The sequence below is a fragment of the Nyctereutes procyonoides genome, unplaced genomic scaffold, assembly GCF_905146905.1.
Source record: "Nyctereutes procyonoides isolate TBG_1078 unplaced genomic scaffold, NYPRO_anot_genome, whole genome shotgun sequence".
Classification (NCBI taxonomy): domain Eukaryota; kingdom Metazoa; phylum Chordata; class Mammalia; order Carnivora; family Canidae; genus Nyctereutes; species Nyctereutes procyonoides.
Genome location: NW_026575125.1, coordinates 6,130,160 through 6,146,913, shown reverse-complemented (window position 1 = coordinate 6,146,913; position 16,754 = coordinate 6,130,160). Strand labels below are relative to the sequence as shown.

General features: G+C 46.3%; 1 long non-coding RNA gene across 1 annotated transcript in view; it reads left to right on the top strand.

Moving 5' to 3' along the window:
* The first annotated feature begins 9,600 nt into the window (after window positions 1-9,600).
* Window positions 9,601-16,754, top strand: part of LOC129518423 (uncharacterized) — a 37,419-nt gene continuing 30,265 nt past the window's right edge. Inside the window, exon 1 of the long non-coding RNA XR_008666192.1 lies at window positions 9,601-11,423. This is a non-coding gene — a long non-coding RNA (uncharacterized LOC129518423). The remainder of the gene's footprint in view (window positions 11,424-16,754) is intronic.

The following is a 16,754-nucleotide window of genomic DNA, read 5'->3' as shown; positions in this document are numbered from 1 at the left end:
TGGGGCGGTGAGGTTTTGTGAAAGGAAAGGCTATATACATTGTTCTCGAATTTCTTCTTATCATATGCAATACAAAAATGTGGAGTGAAGCAACTCAAGGGAAACAATTTGCTCACACAGTTCATGTGATTGGCACAAAAAAGAGGGAATCATTCAAGCTAACTAGTGTGATGCCTCTCAGGCCTGTGAAGTTTGTTATTAACAGGAGGTGACTGTTGCCTTTCCCTGGGATGCCTCCATCTTGTCTCAGCACATTGAGATTTGTGCCTTTAACGTCCTTCAATTTCCATGGAATCAGTGATAGCCACCGTTCCACAAAAATGTGCATACATTTTTAAAAAGTGATATATTTAGCAGAGAATGTAACAGAAGGGGAATTTTCTACTCCTCATCATAAACATTCAGGCTCTGCTGGATATCCCAGGGAAAGTGGCAGGCGGTGCTTTGGGAGAGAGTTTCCCATCCAGGCTCCTTCCAAGACAGGGATACCTGGATATTTGCCACGCTCTCCAGGCACCCCCAAGCATCTCTTTTCCCCCTGCAGGCTGCTCTCTTCCCTGATCTGAGGTCTCAGAGGACAAGAAGCAGCTCTTGGCTTGGTCACTTGGCCAATGTTTTCTTTCCTGGACACCAGAAAGCTTCAAATAGGAATTCCAAGCAACCCTAAAAGCAAGCAAAGTCAACACACTTATCCATGGCGGGAGGAAATTATTCATTTTTTTTGCACCGAGGGTTACAGTGAGAAAGGTTACTTACATAAGTACACAAGCGGGGATAATTTAGGATATATTTCTTCAGGGCTAAACAAGAGGAATGTGCTACGTACGATAGGGAAATGGTTAATACACTCTGGCACATAAAATTCCATACGGTCAAATTTTAAGCGGTCATTAAAACTATGCCTTTGACTAGTACTTAGTGACCTAGAAAAGTATGTTTAAGGCTAAGGTAGCAAAATGAGAATGCTAAGCTCTTTCTACCCCGAGAGCCCTATTTTATTATGCGCCTCCTTTGTACCCTCAACTCCCATTTTTGGATGGGAAATTTTTCTGCACAGAAAAACACGACAGGCATGTCAAGCATGCTAACGTTAGCACTGCTTTTTCTCTGGGAATTTGTATTTTCTTGGACAGAACACCGGCTCTGTTTTGTTTTCTTTTAGGAAGAGTAAACACGGTTTCCCCGTGTGGATGGTACAGCTGGAGGGAGGGCAGGGCGGCGCACCAGCGCTCGGTGGGCCCGCATCTCTCGGCCCAGGCTGCGGCCCTGCTACCCAGGGCGGGAGGCTGGGGGCGGCGCCCAGCCCCGTGCCCTCCCCTCTGCGCACCGCGCCCCCGGCCGCCCCGCGGGCTCCCGGGGTGGGGCTCCCGGGGTGGGGCTCCCGGGGTGGGGGTGCCAGCGACTGCACACTCTGCACCCCGGCTGCAGAAGCAACGCCCTGCCCCCCCCCACGGGGCCCAGAGCCGCCCTCCTCCGGGCACCCGCTGGGCCGGAGCCCCAAGTGTTCGGGCCTGGCCCTCCGCTGCGGGCCCCGCCTCCGCCGCCCACAGCACCCTCAGGGCCCCTCCCCGCAGGAGCTCCCCCTTCACCTTCTCCCCTCCGGCACCCCTCCCAGGCCCTCCCGCCAGCCCCCCCAGGCGCAGCTCCCAGGCGGCCCTCTCCCGATCCTCGGGACCGCCCCCCCGCCCCCGGCCTTAGGATGCCCCCGCCCCGGGGAAGGGGCGAGGTGGGCCCGGGCCGGTGTGGGAGCCGCGCACTAGCCGGGCCCGAGCGGGCGAGGGGGCGGGGGCGGGGGCGGGGGCGGGGGCGCTGCGAGTGCGCGGCTCTTCGAAGGTCGTCGGTAACGCTCTCGGCTGAGCTGGGCGCTGGCGGTGACCTCTTAACAAAGAACAGGTTCGGCAGCCGGCCCCCTCACCCCACCGGGAGGCCGAGGGGCCGCGGGGGGCCGCGGGGGCCTCGTGACCCTTCCAGACCCGGCCCCCACCGAGAGGGGCCCGGAGAGGGGGTCGCGGGGGCGGGGGCGGGGAGGGGAGAAGGAGGAGGGGGAGGAGGGGGAGGGGAGGGGAGGGGGAGGAGGCAGCCTGTGGTTGCTGCGGAAGGCACAGAGGGCTCCGGGAGGGGTGAGGGGAAGGGAGGGGCGAGGGAGGCGGAGGTGGGGGGATGGGAGGGGAGGAGGCGGGGATGGAAGGGGAGGCTGAGGGGGATGGGAAGAGGAAGTGGAGGAAGAGGGGGATGGGAGGTGCAGGGGAGGGGGAGGGGAGGGGGAGGGGAGGAGGCGGATGGGAGGTGCAGGGGAGGGAGGGGGATGGGAGGTGCAGGGGAGGGGGATGGGAGGTACAGGAGGAGGGGGAGGGGAGGGGGAAGGGAAGAGGAGGCGGATGGGAGGTGCAGGGGAGGGGGATGGGGGAGGGGGAGGGGAGGGGGAGGAGGAGGCAGATGGGAGGTGCAGGGGGGATGGGAGGTGCAGGGGATGTGGAGGGGAGGTGCAGGGGAGGGGGAGGGGAGGGGAGGAGGAAGGGAGGGCGATGGGAGGAGGAAGCGGAGGAGGAGGAGCAGCGGGAGGAGGTGGAGGGCTAGGATGCAAGGCAGCAGAGGGGGGCCTCTGGAAAGGGGAGAGGGGGATGGCAGGCTAAGGACAGGGCTTGGGGCTCTGCCCAACCCCATTCCAGAGACTCATTAAGATGCAATTGCCAATTTTTTTTTTAAACCAGACTGTATAAATTTACAGTTTCCTTTTCAGCTGAAGCAGACAATGTTAAAACACATTAGATTTTCTGTTTCAGAATGCAAATTAAACATAGCGAGCTCTTGGAAGGCTTAATTAGGGCTTAAGAAAATATGAGATTTAAAACATGGATGCTTGAGTCAGGCCGATTCTAGCCTGGTGGAAATGTGGTCTTTTTTTTTTTTTTTTTTCCTTGGTAACTTAAAAAGAGAATTGCTTAATAATAAAACGGCCCAAGCCTTCCTCCAACATAACAGGAAGTGCTGCTTAAAAAAAAACATTTTTTTTTTAAACCACCACTTGTCCAGGAAAGGGGGTGGGCTTGAGGTGGAGGCTGGGTGTCCCCAGCAGCTGAGCGGCCTGCGGGGTCATCACATATCCCCCAAGCTGGCTCAGCCGCCACTGGGGACTTGGAATCCAGTAGTCCCCGGGCCCCCTCCCCAGCCTGGAGGTGCTGCCTGTGAACTGCCTGCCCTCTCTCTTCTCCCTTCTTCACCCTCAAAGCCAAACCAACAAAAACAACCAGAAAAGCAGCACGCCCCCTCCCCCCCAAAACAAAAAACAAACAGAAAACCCACCCAAACTCAGCCTCAGCTGTGCCGGCTGATATTATGTGAGCCGCGGGGGCTATTTTCTGCTCTTTTCTCTCCCTGGAGAGATATTTAAGGCCTTTAAATGCCATTCTGTGCACACATCACTTAAAAATGGTCTGGCACAGGGGAAAAATTGGCAAATGTATAGTTCACAATCTGTTCCCATCACGTGAAGCCAGATTCGGTAAGAGCTCCCCTGGCCTCCCCAGGCCAGGTTGTGCAGGCCTTGGAAGGGTCCTGGCCCTTGTCAGGAGAGGAAGAAGATAGGCTTGGGGTGCGCTGCGGGGCTGCTGGGGGGGGGGTGATCCTGTCTGTGCCCAGGTTCACTAATCTGTGCCCTTTGGGTCTCAGAAGTGAGAGGTCTTGTGCATTTTAATTGCCTGATCTTTCAAAACAGGGGAGAAAGAAGGGGGCATCTTAAAAACCTGGGAGTTCCTGTAGGGTCTCTGCGCCTTGGGCGCGGTCCCCCTTGGGTTTGTTATTGGTCTGCTGGGCTGTCATATCAGAGTAACACAGCGTGGGTGGCTTAAACAACAAGAATTTATTTCCTTGCTGTTCTGAAGATTGGAAGTCTGAGATGGAGCTGTCAGGAGCTTTGGTCTCTCCTGAGGCTTCTCTCCTTGGGTGTGTTGGTGACTGGCTTCTCCCTGTGTCCTCACAAGGATTTCCTTCTGTGCTGGTCTAGGTCCTAATCTCTTTTTTTTTTTCAAGAGAAAAAAGAGATACCTGTCACATTAGATTGGGACCCACCCTAATCACCCCCATTTTAATTTTTTTTTAAAGATTTATTTTTATTTATTTATTTATGATAGAGACAGAGAGGCAGAGACACAGGAGGAAGGAGAAGAAGGCTCCATGCGAGGAGCCTGATGTGGGACTCGATCCCGGGACTCCAGGATCATGCCCTGGGCCAAAGGCAGGTGCCAAACTGCTGAGCACCCAGGGATCCCCCCCCCCATTTTAATTTTATCACCTCTTTAAAGACCCTGATTCCAAATATAGTCAAATTTCAAGGAAGTGGGAGTGAGCATTTCAACATAGAATTTGGGGGGGGACACAATTTGGACCCTAAGTGGGTTGGGGAGACCACTTCGGATGCTTGATAGAGGAGGGGCAGAGGGTGAGGAGGGCTCACGCCCCTCCGGCAGCCTGGGGTGTGCCTCCTGGGAGCCTCGGGGTGCCCCGCAGCCCCTGGTCCCTGGGCTTTGCAGTCTGCAGAGAGAGGAGGTCTGCTGAAGGCAGGCACCTCATGGTGGGGAGGGCAGCTCCCAACTGCCAGACCCGGGCCATTCGCCCATATGACAGCTGCAGTTTTAATTCTCTTTTCTGGGAGATGACAGATTTTTAAAGAAGAGATTACTTCTATATTCCATCTTCATCACAGCATGAGGGTCATCTGAAAATGCTACTAGAGACGAGGTTCCCTGACTCATCTCTCTTTGGCAGGAGTCGTGTCCCATTATTGTTTGTGTCCTCAGAGTTTACCGTAGTGCTTGGCACCTAGGAGGGAGCCTAAGGTATGTTTGTGGAAAAATCATGTGGGTTTTCAAGATGTGAATTTAATCTTCATTGATCGTAGGTGACAGAAGCCTCAAAGCCTTTTGTTGCAAAATGATAATGTAATTATTGAAAGGAGAGTGCTCTCTTTTTAGTTGCCTTTGCTGGGGAGAGGATGTGGATGTTCCCATATTTTGGATTTCCTCAAGCTATTCTCAGAAAGGAGATGTTAAAACGAAAACACACAAAAAAAGAAAGGAGGGGCACCTGGGTGGCTCCAGTGGTTGAGTGTCTGCCTTGGGCTCAGGTGGTGATCCTTGAGTCCCTGGATCAAGTCCCGCATCCGGCTCCCCACAGGGAGCCAGCTTCTCCCTCTAAGTCTTTGCCTCTCTTCTCTGTGTCTCTCATGAATAAATAAATAAAATCTTAAAAAAATAAAAAAGAAAGAAAGAAAGAGAGAAAGAAAAGAAAAGAAAAGAGAAGAAGGAAGCCGTCTGGAGCCTAAAGTCTGTTTGAGCTATGGTTTCGACAGCCTTTATTAACATTTGATTCCAGTGTGGGGTGGCTAGAAAGAGTTAGTGATCTCAGGATGCTTTCAAATTTGCGCAGATCTGCCTTGAAGTTCTTCCTTGGCAGCGTCCACAGAGGCATAAAGGATTCCGTGAATGACAGACGTTAATGAGGACCTATTCTTGGTTGTGATTATCTTGGAGTACTCCTGGAGCCCTGGCGGCCTTGATCAGTTTGTCCTTTCCTTCTGGGGGAAATCCATTTTGTCCCGGACCCTCCCAGGGCATTCATGATCTTCCCCCTTCATTCACTCTAGAGAGCTGACTGAGTTTCATTTGTTCCCAGAGGCTCCAGGACAGAATTTGCAGGTCACTGGGCAAAGGCTGAGGGAGTTGGGTCCATTTGGCACCCTTCATTGTCCTGCCAAGCGTAATGTCACATTCTATTCTACTGAACCATGCTAGCAGGAATCCATTATCAGTAATTCGATAGAAATTATATAATTATGTATATAGGCTCTGGCCCAAACTTCCAGCAAGTAATTAATGAGAGGCCAGAGGTTGGGGAACATGGAATCATTCACTCATTCTTTCAAGTCTTTTGGCTTCTTTCTACCTTCCTGGGTCTTTTTTTGTGTATTTTATTTTGTTTGCCTTTGCTCTTTATTTGGAGGTGGCTTGTTTGTTGTATAGGAATGGGAAGTGAAAGGAAATTACTACTTGGTGATAGCACCAAAGGAAGATGGAAATATAGTGCACGTTGGTGGATTTTGTCTGCTTCCATGTCCATTCCCTTTATTTTGGTTAAAACAAATAAAGTTTCTTTAGGGAATACTTGGCTGTCACTCTGTGACATACAGAGCTCTGGGGGTAAACCTGGGGACCAGGTCTGGCCAAACAGCATGTCACATCCCTTGGCTACAGTGACTGCTGAGGGAAGAATCTGTTATCCATGATAATCCAGAAAGAGCCAGGTATGGGCTTTCATTACAATTACTGACAAAGAGGTTTATTATTCTTTGGTTATTTATTTGCTTGCTTGTTTGCTTGCTAAGCCTGTAATGTAAATGTAAACCTAATTATGATAAAATCCATAGTCTTTCTTTTCTTTTTTTTTTTTTTTTTTTAATCAGTGCTTGAGACTGAAGACAGCACTGAGGTACTGGGAAACATGGAGCCAAGGAATAGAGACCCTATTAGGTAGCATTTGAGCACCTGTATCTAGCCATGCCTGAAGGCCACACGTGGAGTATTCAATTACATGAATCAATGTTTCTTTTTTTTTTTCTTAGCCTAGTTTGATTTAGGTTGCTAATGCTTGCCCCTGAAAAATATTTCCTGACTTATTAGAATGCTAATCTCTGTTTTGTAGAGAATTCAAGTGATAATTGAATGCCATTAGTGTCACAGAGGATTTACCTCTTTTCTTTTTATCCTTCATTATGACATATGACCTCTGGACACAAGGGAGCATTCAAAATATACATATTTTATTGAGTAATAGAGAAAGAACAACTAGTCGTCACCCAAGTTGAGAAGGGGAATGTTACCAGCTGCTCAGGAAACCCCCATGATCACCAAACCCACCGTTCCCTACCAGAATTTATCACTCTTTTGACTTTGGGGATAATCATCTCCTTGCTCTTCTCTATACTTTTATTCCACGTATGCACCCTTAAATGGAATGGATTTTGTATTGATGGAACTGTACTGCGTGTATCCTGCGGAGGGGGGGTGTCTCGCATCTGTCACTTGACATTATGTGCGTGATGTTCCCTCTGCTGCACTATAGCTCATTCATCCTCAAGGCTATCATAGCATTCAACATATGACTGTACCACAATGTATTTATCCATTAGGGAGCATTTTTTGTACCCGATGTTTATAGTGGAGAATTTATTGGAGTTGATCGGTCCAACAGAGCTCATATTGGAAACAAACTGAAATGTTATGTACTGCTCTTTGCGGAAGCCCGATCTTGAATCAGCCCAGCCATCTGCTGTCCTTGGTGCACATCCAAACTGCTGATGGCTGCTGAAGAAAAATTGCACAACCGAGTGAATTCACGTTACTACAGATCATGATCTTCAACCCCAGCTGGGCCCTCATGAGAGAGAGCGATTCTGGGAGACCATCTTCAGCTCTCCCCCCTCCTCCAGACCCACGCTCTTTGGGCTGGCAGGGCTCTCTCCCGGTCGTTCTCCACACACTCTCAGCAGATGACCTTGACTCGCGGGGGTCATCATATCGAACATTGTTCATTTCTTTAACTTGGCAATGATGAATCTCATCTGCACCATGCCTACCTCCCCTGCCGTCTCTGGGGCCCAGCTGCCCTGCTTTTCAGGTAATACCTGTGCCTGTATCACCCCCACACCCCTCCCCCACCCCTGCCCCCCATAGCTCCTGTCCTTGGCTCCTTGCTGCCCACCCCCCACACCCAAATCTACCTCTGACGATGTCTGTGAAAGGCCTTTGCCTCAATAATGCCTTCACTGCCCTGTCTCAGTACTGGGTCTTTGCAGTTCTCACCTGGATTATTGCCAGTCTTCCTAACTGGTCTCCCTTAGCACTTGAATCTTTTAGGTCAAGCTGTTTTCCTCTATGGAAGCCAGACCAGTGTTTCTGGAATGCAGACATGATTACGTGAATGTGTATTGGTTTCCTTGGGCTGCTGTAGCAAGTGCACATAAACTCAGGAGAAGGGGGTGACGGGGGTTGTAATTGTAGGAAGTTATTCTCCCACTGTTCTGGAGGCCACAAGCCTGAGATCAAGGCGTCTGTCTGCAGGAGGTGTTCCTCTGCACTCGGGGAGAATCCGTGCCATACCCCTCTCTCAGTTTTTGGGGCCTAGTAGCAGTCCTTGACTTGTTGACTTGCCACTCCAATCTTGGCCCTGGTCCTCGAATGGCCTCTTTGTTCTCTGCGTCTCTTGTCTGCCTCTCCTTTCTGTTAATAAGGACACAAGTCATTGGATGTAGGGCTCACCCAAAATCTGGGATGACCTCATCTCAAGATCCTAACATTACTTGCACCTGCAAAACCCCTTCTTTGGTCAGATTCTGAGATTCCAGGAGTTAGGCTTAGACACATATTTGAGGTTGCTATGTAACCCACTACATGCATCCTTGCTAAAAATCTTCCAGTGACACACACCCCTTTTCCCTTCCAGGGCATATAACCTAAGCCCCTTAGCCTGGAGCACTTTCCCCAGCCTACAGAACTCATCACCCCATCTGCCTACTTTGCTCTGCCCTGTGTTCCTCCGTGTGAAAGGATCTGGCTCTCCCACAGCCCTCTTTCTTTTTTATTAAGTCTCAGCAATGCCCCCCTTCCCTCTGAACTCGCCCATCTTCCTCCAAGTCCACAAAGCGTCCTGTATAGAGAAGACACCTCACAACTAACCAATCACAAAATCATGAAAACCACCCCCAAAGCCAACCAATGCAACAGATGGGGAGTGTGTGGAATTTTCTAAGGAATGCTTAATCTCAGGGAAAACACTGAAACATACCTACTCATAAGTTAGCTGTCAGTATGAAAAAAATTTACAAATCCTCATGGAAGAATTTGATCACTTATGAAAAGGCTAACACCAACTTCCCAGTACACAGAAATTGTTGATGACCATCAACAAAGGAGAAATATGAGCGTGGCCATGGATTTTAAAGAGGTAACTGGTTATTACTGTAATATTTAAATGGAATTCTGTTTGTCTGTACCTCAGGCCAAAATAACTGGACCATGATGAGAAGAGTCTAGCCTTGGATTTTAACAGCATATTTAAATTACAATCCTGTTTAGGGATAGGACTGACTGGCAGTATGACCCCTCCCCCCCAAAAAAAAGTGTTCAGTAGGGGGAACAACTTTTGGAACTTCAAGTCATGGAGGAAAACCAGACATGGTGTCTGGTAGGTGCCAGGAACACAGGATTAGGACTTTACTATCAACACTGAATCGTGGATGTCATTTTGTTTGTGGATGGCTATACTTCATGGTTTCATTTTTTTGTATTTCTATTTTTTTATTGTGGCAAAATATATATAACACAACAGTTACCATTTTCAGCATTTTTAAGTATACACTCCAATGGCTTTAAGTACATTCACAGTGATTTTATTTCAACTTACTGAGGAATTCTAGAATGAATATAGCATAACTTAAAAGTGGCTTGACAGTGGAGATACCTGGCAGTCTCCTTTTTTTTTTTTTTTTTTTTTTTTTTTAACCTATGGGAGAAAGAACTCTTTATGTCCTATACCACATTTGAGAAACTGATGGACTATTTTGTCAATATTTTCCTAGTACTTGGGCAGCTAAACTCAGCGGTTTAGCGCTGCCTTCAGCTCAGGGCGTGATCCCGAGGTTCCGGGATAGAGTCCTGCACTGGGCTCCCTGCGTGGAGCCTGCTTCTCCCCCTGCCTGTGTCTCTGCCTCTCTCTCTGTGTCTCTCATGAATAAATAAATAAAATCTTTAAAAAATATTTTTTTTCCCGGTACAGAGAGCTAAAAAACAAATAACAACAGAACTAATTTATAAACCTAGTGACATGGATGGAGGCTGTTGTTTTTCCAGGGCACTTTGTGCTTTCTCTTTTGGAGTGAGCTTTCTGGTTTGTAGGAGAAAAGAATCTCCAGAGAAAGTGGGCAAGCTGTCAGGAAAATAAGATGAACACATGGTACCGATCCAAATGGAGAGCCTGTGAGAAGCTGATGACTGTCCATGGAATTCTGGAGACTTTACAAGTCCTCCTCATGCCTCTGCGTGTAATTGAAGCTATATGAAAATATAGTTGAAATGAGAAGAAAAACATGGAGAACTTTGAAGATTCTGGTGTCTTCAATTGGGGTGGAATTATTTCAGCTTCCTCTTGGATTTTAATACTCATTTGACCACAGTGGTGTGCACACAGTTTTAAAATTTTTTTCGTGCCCCCTAAAAGATAACCCTCATTCTGCACAGAAACATCTTTTGAGTGATCATTGAATAATGGATTGATGGCAAGGTGCTTCGAATCTTGAGTTCTGCAAGTAAATTAATTTGAAAGAGAATAACATAAAGCTTCTCTGTTCTTTCTGTGAGAAAGTTTCTCCCAGATGATTTTTCAAGATGAGTAAAAGGAAAAGAGCATAATTGTAGCTGTCACTAGATCATTTTCTCCTTCGTTTTTTTTGGGTCTATTCTTACCTGTTCAAATTGTGTAGACAGCTTTGATCATGCTACAATTGCCAAGCGGTTCACTCATCTGCCGAATCCCCCGACTGCCAAATCACACCGTTCTCTCACCTGATGACACTGTTCCACACTGTCTGATGTTCGTCCAATGCTTTGAACTCTGCTTGCGTTGCCTTCAGAAGAGAACATGTTCAGAAACCTCCATGATGGACAATATTGAATTGTGTCACCAAGTTTTTTGAGTATAGGAAACAGAACACACAGGGCTTGGTTTTCACCACTCAGATTTGTATGTGGATTCCCAGACAGCTCTCATGTTCTAAAATTGCTCTGGTCATCTCACTCTGCATTGCCTAGCTCTGCACTTCAAGGCTTCCAGAAGTGTTGGCCTACTTTCCTGGAAGCGAAAAGGAGATGGTCATTATTTATTAGTTTTCCATAGGAAGAAGAAGGGTTACCTGTAGTCCACTTTTACTGTGAGTGATCATTGGGTGGACTCTTCCTTTTCTGTGCAAGGCGTGCCAGTGTATTAGTGGGACAACACACATTTTTTTAAGTAAAACCTTCTGAAGAGGAAGATGGCGTCTACATTTCAAGTTCGTAGGTTCATTAGTTGGTGGTGACATTGCAGACTCGTACTAGGGAGACACAGCCTTCGCCTTCTGTGTGACACCTGGCAGCCCTTGGGCTGGATGAATTTAGCATTAATTGATCTCCAAGGCCATCGAGTGTGTGCACACCAGCAATTTTCAAAATCAATTACATGCTGACTTGAGGCACCCAAGCAGAGCGGAGGCGCTAGGAAAACGTTCCCTCCATTCGCTCCCTGCCACTTGAAATTTTACTGAGGAGGAAGATTCAGGGCCTGAGGCGGAAGTGACCAGATAAAATCGGGACAGCCAGTTGACAGGTGAATTTCAGGTATGTGACAAATGATGTTTTATGTCCCCCAAATTACTCAGTATATACTTTGCATGAGCAAAACGTGCATTATCTCACATTCCACTTGTGTGAAGCTGGAGCCTTCACTGAAAAATTCATCCTTTTTCTTCCCTTTCTCTTTTCACTTAGCAAGCCCTTTAGAGCTGCAGGGACCAATGTCATGGTCACTAGTCAGTCACAAGTGGCTACCAAGCTCTTGAACTGTGGCTAATCTGAAATGCTATATGAGGTACACTTCTGAGAATTTGTATGAAGGAAGAAAAAAGACGATTTCTCATGAATAACTTCAGTATTGATCATATGATAAAATGACACTATTTACATATTTTGGGCTAAAATATATTAAAATTGATTTCACTTGTTTCTTTTTAATTTTAATTTTTTATTATTTTTTATTTTTTAATATTTTATTTATTTATTCACTCATGAGAGAGAGAAAGAGAGGCAGAGACACAGGCAGAGGGAGAAGCAGGCTCCATGCAGGGAGCCTGACATGAGACTTGATCCCGGGTCTCCAGGATCATATCCTGGGCCAAAGGTGGCGCTAAACCACTGAGCCACCCGGGCTGCCCTCTTTTTAATTTTTAATATGGCTACGAAATAATTCAGAATGACATTTGTGGCCTGCATTATATTTCTGCTAGTACCTCTTTAGAGCAAGGATTGGCAAATGTTTTCTGTAAAGGGCCAGACTGTAATTATTTTAGGCTTTGTGGGGGATTGAGTCTTTTTGGAAAATCGTCAACTTTGTAGCCATAGACAATATGTAAACAAGTAGGTGTGGCCGAGTGCCAATAAAACTTTATAGGGGTGCCTGGCTGGCTCAGTCCATAGAGCTTGCAACTCTTGGTCTTAGGGTTGTGAGTTTGAGCCCCACATGGGGTGTAGAGATTGCTTAAAAATCAGATCTTTTTTTAAAAAAAAAAAAAAACTTTATAAAAATAGGCAGCCCCTTATTTGGCCAACAGGTATGGTTTGCTGATGCCTGCTTGAGAGATGTAGGGTTTTTATTTATAATTTTTAAATTGAATATCTCCACATGTCTCTTAGCCTCATTGATTTGGGCAGAGCAGGAAAAAATTGGTAAGTGGACAATTTACCTTTCTCAAGATGGTTCAACTACTAAATAGGAACATATTGACAAAATATTGTTTTTTTGTTTTGTTTTGTTTTGTTAATAAAGGAGAAGAAAAAGCATGAATAGGGCCACTGGTGTGTGAGTCTTTACTTGCCTCAAAGCCTCCGGGATACATGCACAGGGTTGTGTAGGTGGGTTGTCATCCATCTTTCAGAGGCAAACAGAACCCGGGATATATATTTTGTCCTGAGTGGTATAGAAATATAAGGGCATGCTTCACGCACAATCCATTTGAAAAATAGCAACACCAGGGGATTCCTGGGTGGCTCAGAGGTTTAGCGCCTGCCTTCGGCCCAGGGCATGATCCTGGAGTCCCGGGATCGAGGCCCACATCAGGCTCCCTGCACGGAGCCTGCTTCTCCCTCTGCCTGTGTCTCTGCCTCTCTTTCTCTCTGTATCTCTCATGAATAAATAAATAAAATCTTAAAAAAAAAATAACACCATCTAACATATGTTAAAGAAATGAAGCAATAAAAAAAAAAGAAATGAAGCAATAGTAACGGGGGCTTTGATGCTGAGAAAGTGAAAGGAATTTTTACAAAGAGCTGTTGGAGTAGTAAATCCCTTTTCTCACCCAATTAAAGTGTTTTTATCTGCTGAGAGAATGGCATGATATCATTTAGGAGAATTGATTTCCATGTGATTGGAAAATACCCGGAAATGTGAAGGCTGTTCAGGATCACACACATACAAAAATACCAGTGACAGGTGCACGTACATTTTTGAGAGGTGGGCTAGGGAGTCAGACCCGTCAGCTACGATGTATAAACAGAGGAGGTGCTTGGATGTTTCTTTTACTGATGTGGGAGGCTTAGAAGTGCTTCCAGAATAAAAAGATCACAAATGAAAGTGTAATCCCAGGAAATTTCTAAATTAAAGTTTGATTTATTACCTGTTTCATGCTCTTCTCTTCAGTGTTGAGGGAAACTGGAAACAATTTATGTCCTTTCAGTTCTGCCGTCCATGAATTGTGCCTCAGTGTCAATGTGTAAGTTGAATTTCAATTTTCATTGTTATTTTTCCCTGTTGACGCTGGCGCATAAGCGTAATTGCGTTGGAACTAAAGTTATTGCTTAAGTAGCTGGGAACTCCTGTGGCATTAGATTACGGCTGGTGATGGGGTGCACTTTTCAAATGTGCAAGTTTACAGCCTTCAGGGATTACAGTGAATGGCTCGTTCACATGACTTCCATGTCTTGGTTTTCATTAACTTGTCCAAAGTCTAGATGTTCTACTAGAAGAAAAGTAAGTAAAATTTAGTCTATGCTACCATGCAATGGGAACTTTGCTTAGGAGTTTATATATGTTATTTCACCATCGGAATTGCCCTTTGGAGTGTTTTAGAAGACAAAATCTAGGGGCCCCTGGGTGGCTCAGTGGTTGAGCATCTGCCTTTGGCTTAGGTCGTGATCCCGGGGTCCAGGGATCGAGCCCCACATCAGGCTCCCTGTGGGGAGCCTGCTTCTCCCTATGTCTCTGCCTCTCATGAATAAATTAAAATCTTAAAAGAAAGAACACAAAATCTATAGTCATAGGAAACACACAAAGGACTTGGTTATATAAATTAATACTTAAATAACAATGTAAACAGTATATTCCCTTTTATTCTCCGACTAAACCATCTGTGATTAAAACTACTTTCCAATGATATACATTGAGACACAAATGATCAGTCTGATCATTTCTAAAGCATTTGTTGCTTTCAGAAGTTGATCGTGGGATTTTCTACTCAGTATGGTTGCCGTGAGCAAAACGATGCCAGAATTTGGTATCAACAACGGCATGGAGCCGTCCCAGGGATGCTGTGCTCTCCAGGTTGGTCTCGCCCCCACCCGGGTGGAATGTTGAGATCTGACTGCCAAGATGATGGCATCTGGAGGTGGGGCCTTGGGAGGGGACTAGATCATGAGGTAGGTTATGGGGTTAGTGCCCTAATACAAGAGACCCGTCGAGAGCTACCTTGCCCCTGCCACTGTGTGAGGGCACAGCGAGGAGGTGCCCTTCTCTGAACCAGGAAGTGGCGTCTCACCAGACAGAATAATTACCATTTAACTTGCCAAAGATTGCCATCTCAGGCAATGTTGGTTGGCATTGAACAGCATGACTCCACTACGTGAAGTTGCCCCGGACCACAGGAGGGTTTTCTTTTCATTAAACGTTGTGGTTTACCTATTTGAGTCGAAACGGACTTAAAGCTGAAAATGTTAGGACAGCAGAAATTCACTGACCAGCACCAGGAGGTATCACATCAACATAAAAGACATTTGTGATCTTTTTATTCCAGAACCACTTCTAAGCCTCCCTCATCAGTAAGACAAGCATGCAAGCACCTCATCTGTTCACAGATCACAGCTGATGGGCCTGACTCCCCAGCCCACCTCTCGAAAACATGCATGTTTCTCTGTGTCACTGCGTGTGTGGCTGTGTGTGTGGACAGTGCTGCCGGTTACATGGCATGCCAGCCTGTGTGTGTGTGTGTGTGTGTGTGTGTGTGTGTGTGTGCTTTGCTCCATTGTCAGGAACTTGAGTTCATGAGCTGCTCTTTGGCTCTGGATGATGGTGATCTCAGTCTACTTTCTAAAAGTGATTTCACCCTTCTCTGCATTCCTTTCATGCACAAGATCACTGACGATGGTTGCCATCAACTTATATTGAAAAATGTTCTTCTTTTACTGTTACTTGAGGGGCTATTTCTCTATTTTTGCATATCCCTGATGCAGCACAAAGGCATTCCTTCCCTCTGCCCCCGCATATGTGCACTTCACAAGCTGAGCATGAGTCTAATGAAATGATTTAAGTTAGCTTCCATGAGGCAAAAATCTTGGGTCTACACTCAGGCTTAGAAGTGGAGTAAAAACAGATCTGGGAAAAATTACTATGAGCTGCTTGTGCGGTTCCCATTACATTCTCCTCTACTTCTGAGACAGAGAGGGGACGCTGTGCAGGGTGGAGGGAATCACGGGCTGGATAATGTATTACAGAAATGTGGCCTGTTTGTGCTTGATTATGATGATAGCAGTGTAATTTGTGCATAGTGTGAGCTGTGCTAGAAATGTTAAAGCTTCTGATCCAGCCAAGCTTTTCCCTTAGCTTGCTTGTTAATCAGCCTCAAAAAGCACTAGAACCTTTTGCTAAGTTAGTAAAATATCAAGAAGAATAATTACAGTGTGTAAAAATAGCAAGAGAATAGAACAGTACTTAAAATGTGTTTTGCAACCCAGTACATGCAATCTTCCTTTTCTTTCCAAAGATTCCTTATGGAATCTTTTCTTGGGTTCCCCTTGCACTAGTGAGGGTAGGCTGTGCGATGGCACAGTAACAAACAAGCCCCAGTGACTTTAACACTTAGCTTATTTTTTGCTTGTTTATTTATTTATTTATTGCTCTTGCTACATATCACTGTAAGCTGGCCTGGGGCCTCTGCTCATTGTAGTCACTTGGGGACTGAGGTTGATGGAATGGGGAGATGGGGGAAATGACAACCACATCATAAAATATATCCCAAAACATCACATTTCTCACCTTCACTGGGGGCAACAGGTCACCTGGAAATACCTGAGTGGGAATTTTTTTTTTAAGATTTCTGTATTGATTTGAGAGAGAGACTGTGTGTGAATACTGGGGGAGAGGCAGAGGAAGAGAGGAACCCCAAGCAGATTCTATGGTAAGTGCAGAGCCTGACACAGGGCTTGATCTCACGACTCCGAGATCATGACCTGAGCCCAAACCAAAAGTCAAATGCTTACCTGACTGTGCCACCCAGGCACACCTGTTGAATGGGGATGTTTACTCCTTCTTCAGAGAGGATCCTAGAATAGCAAAACTATAAGCTACCACACCAGTTAGCAGGATCTGATACATTACAGTGTTTAAATATATGACATAATCATGGTGATGGCACAACTATTACACCCAGATTAGTAGTAAATATGCTGTATTTGAGATGTGCTAGGAAGCCAAAAATAATGTGCTCTAAGCCATTAGTCGTCCTGGAGTCTTTTCTCCCTGCAAATACTTGCAATTCTTTGAAAAATCTCAATGTCTAGGTCCTGAATGTTTCACACTTCATTTCTTCTAAGGCTTTTCTTTAAAAAAAAGGGGGGGGGGAAGAAAAGGAAAAATTAATTTTTTAATACAGAATGTCTTGTTGGTAAGGATTTAGCAAATACAGA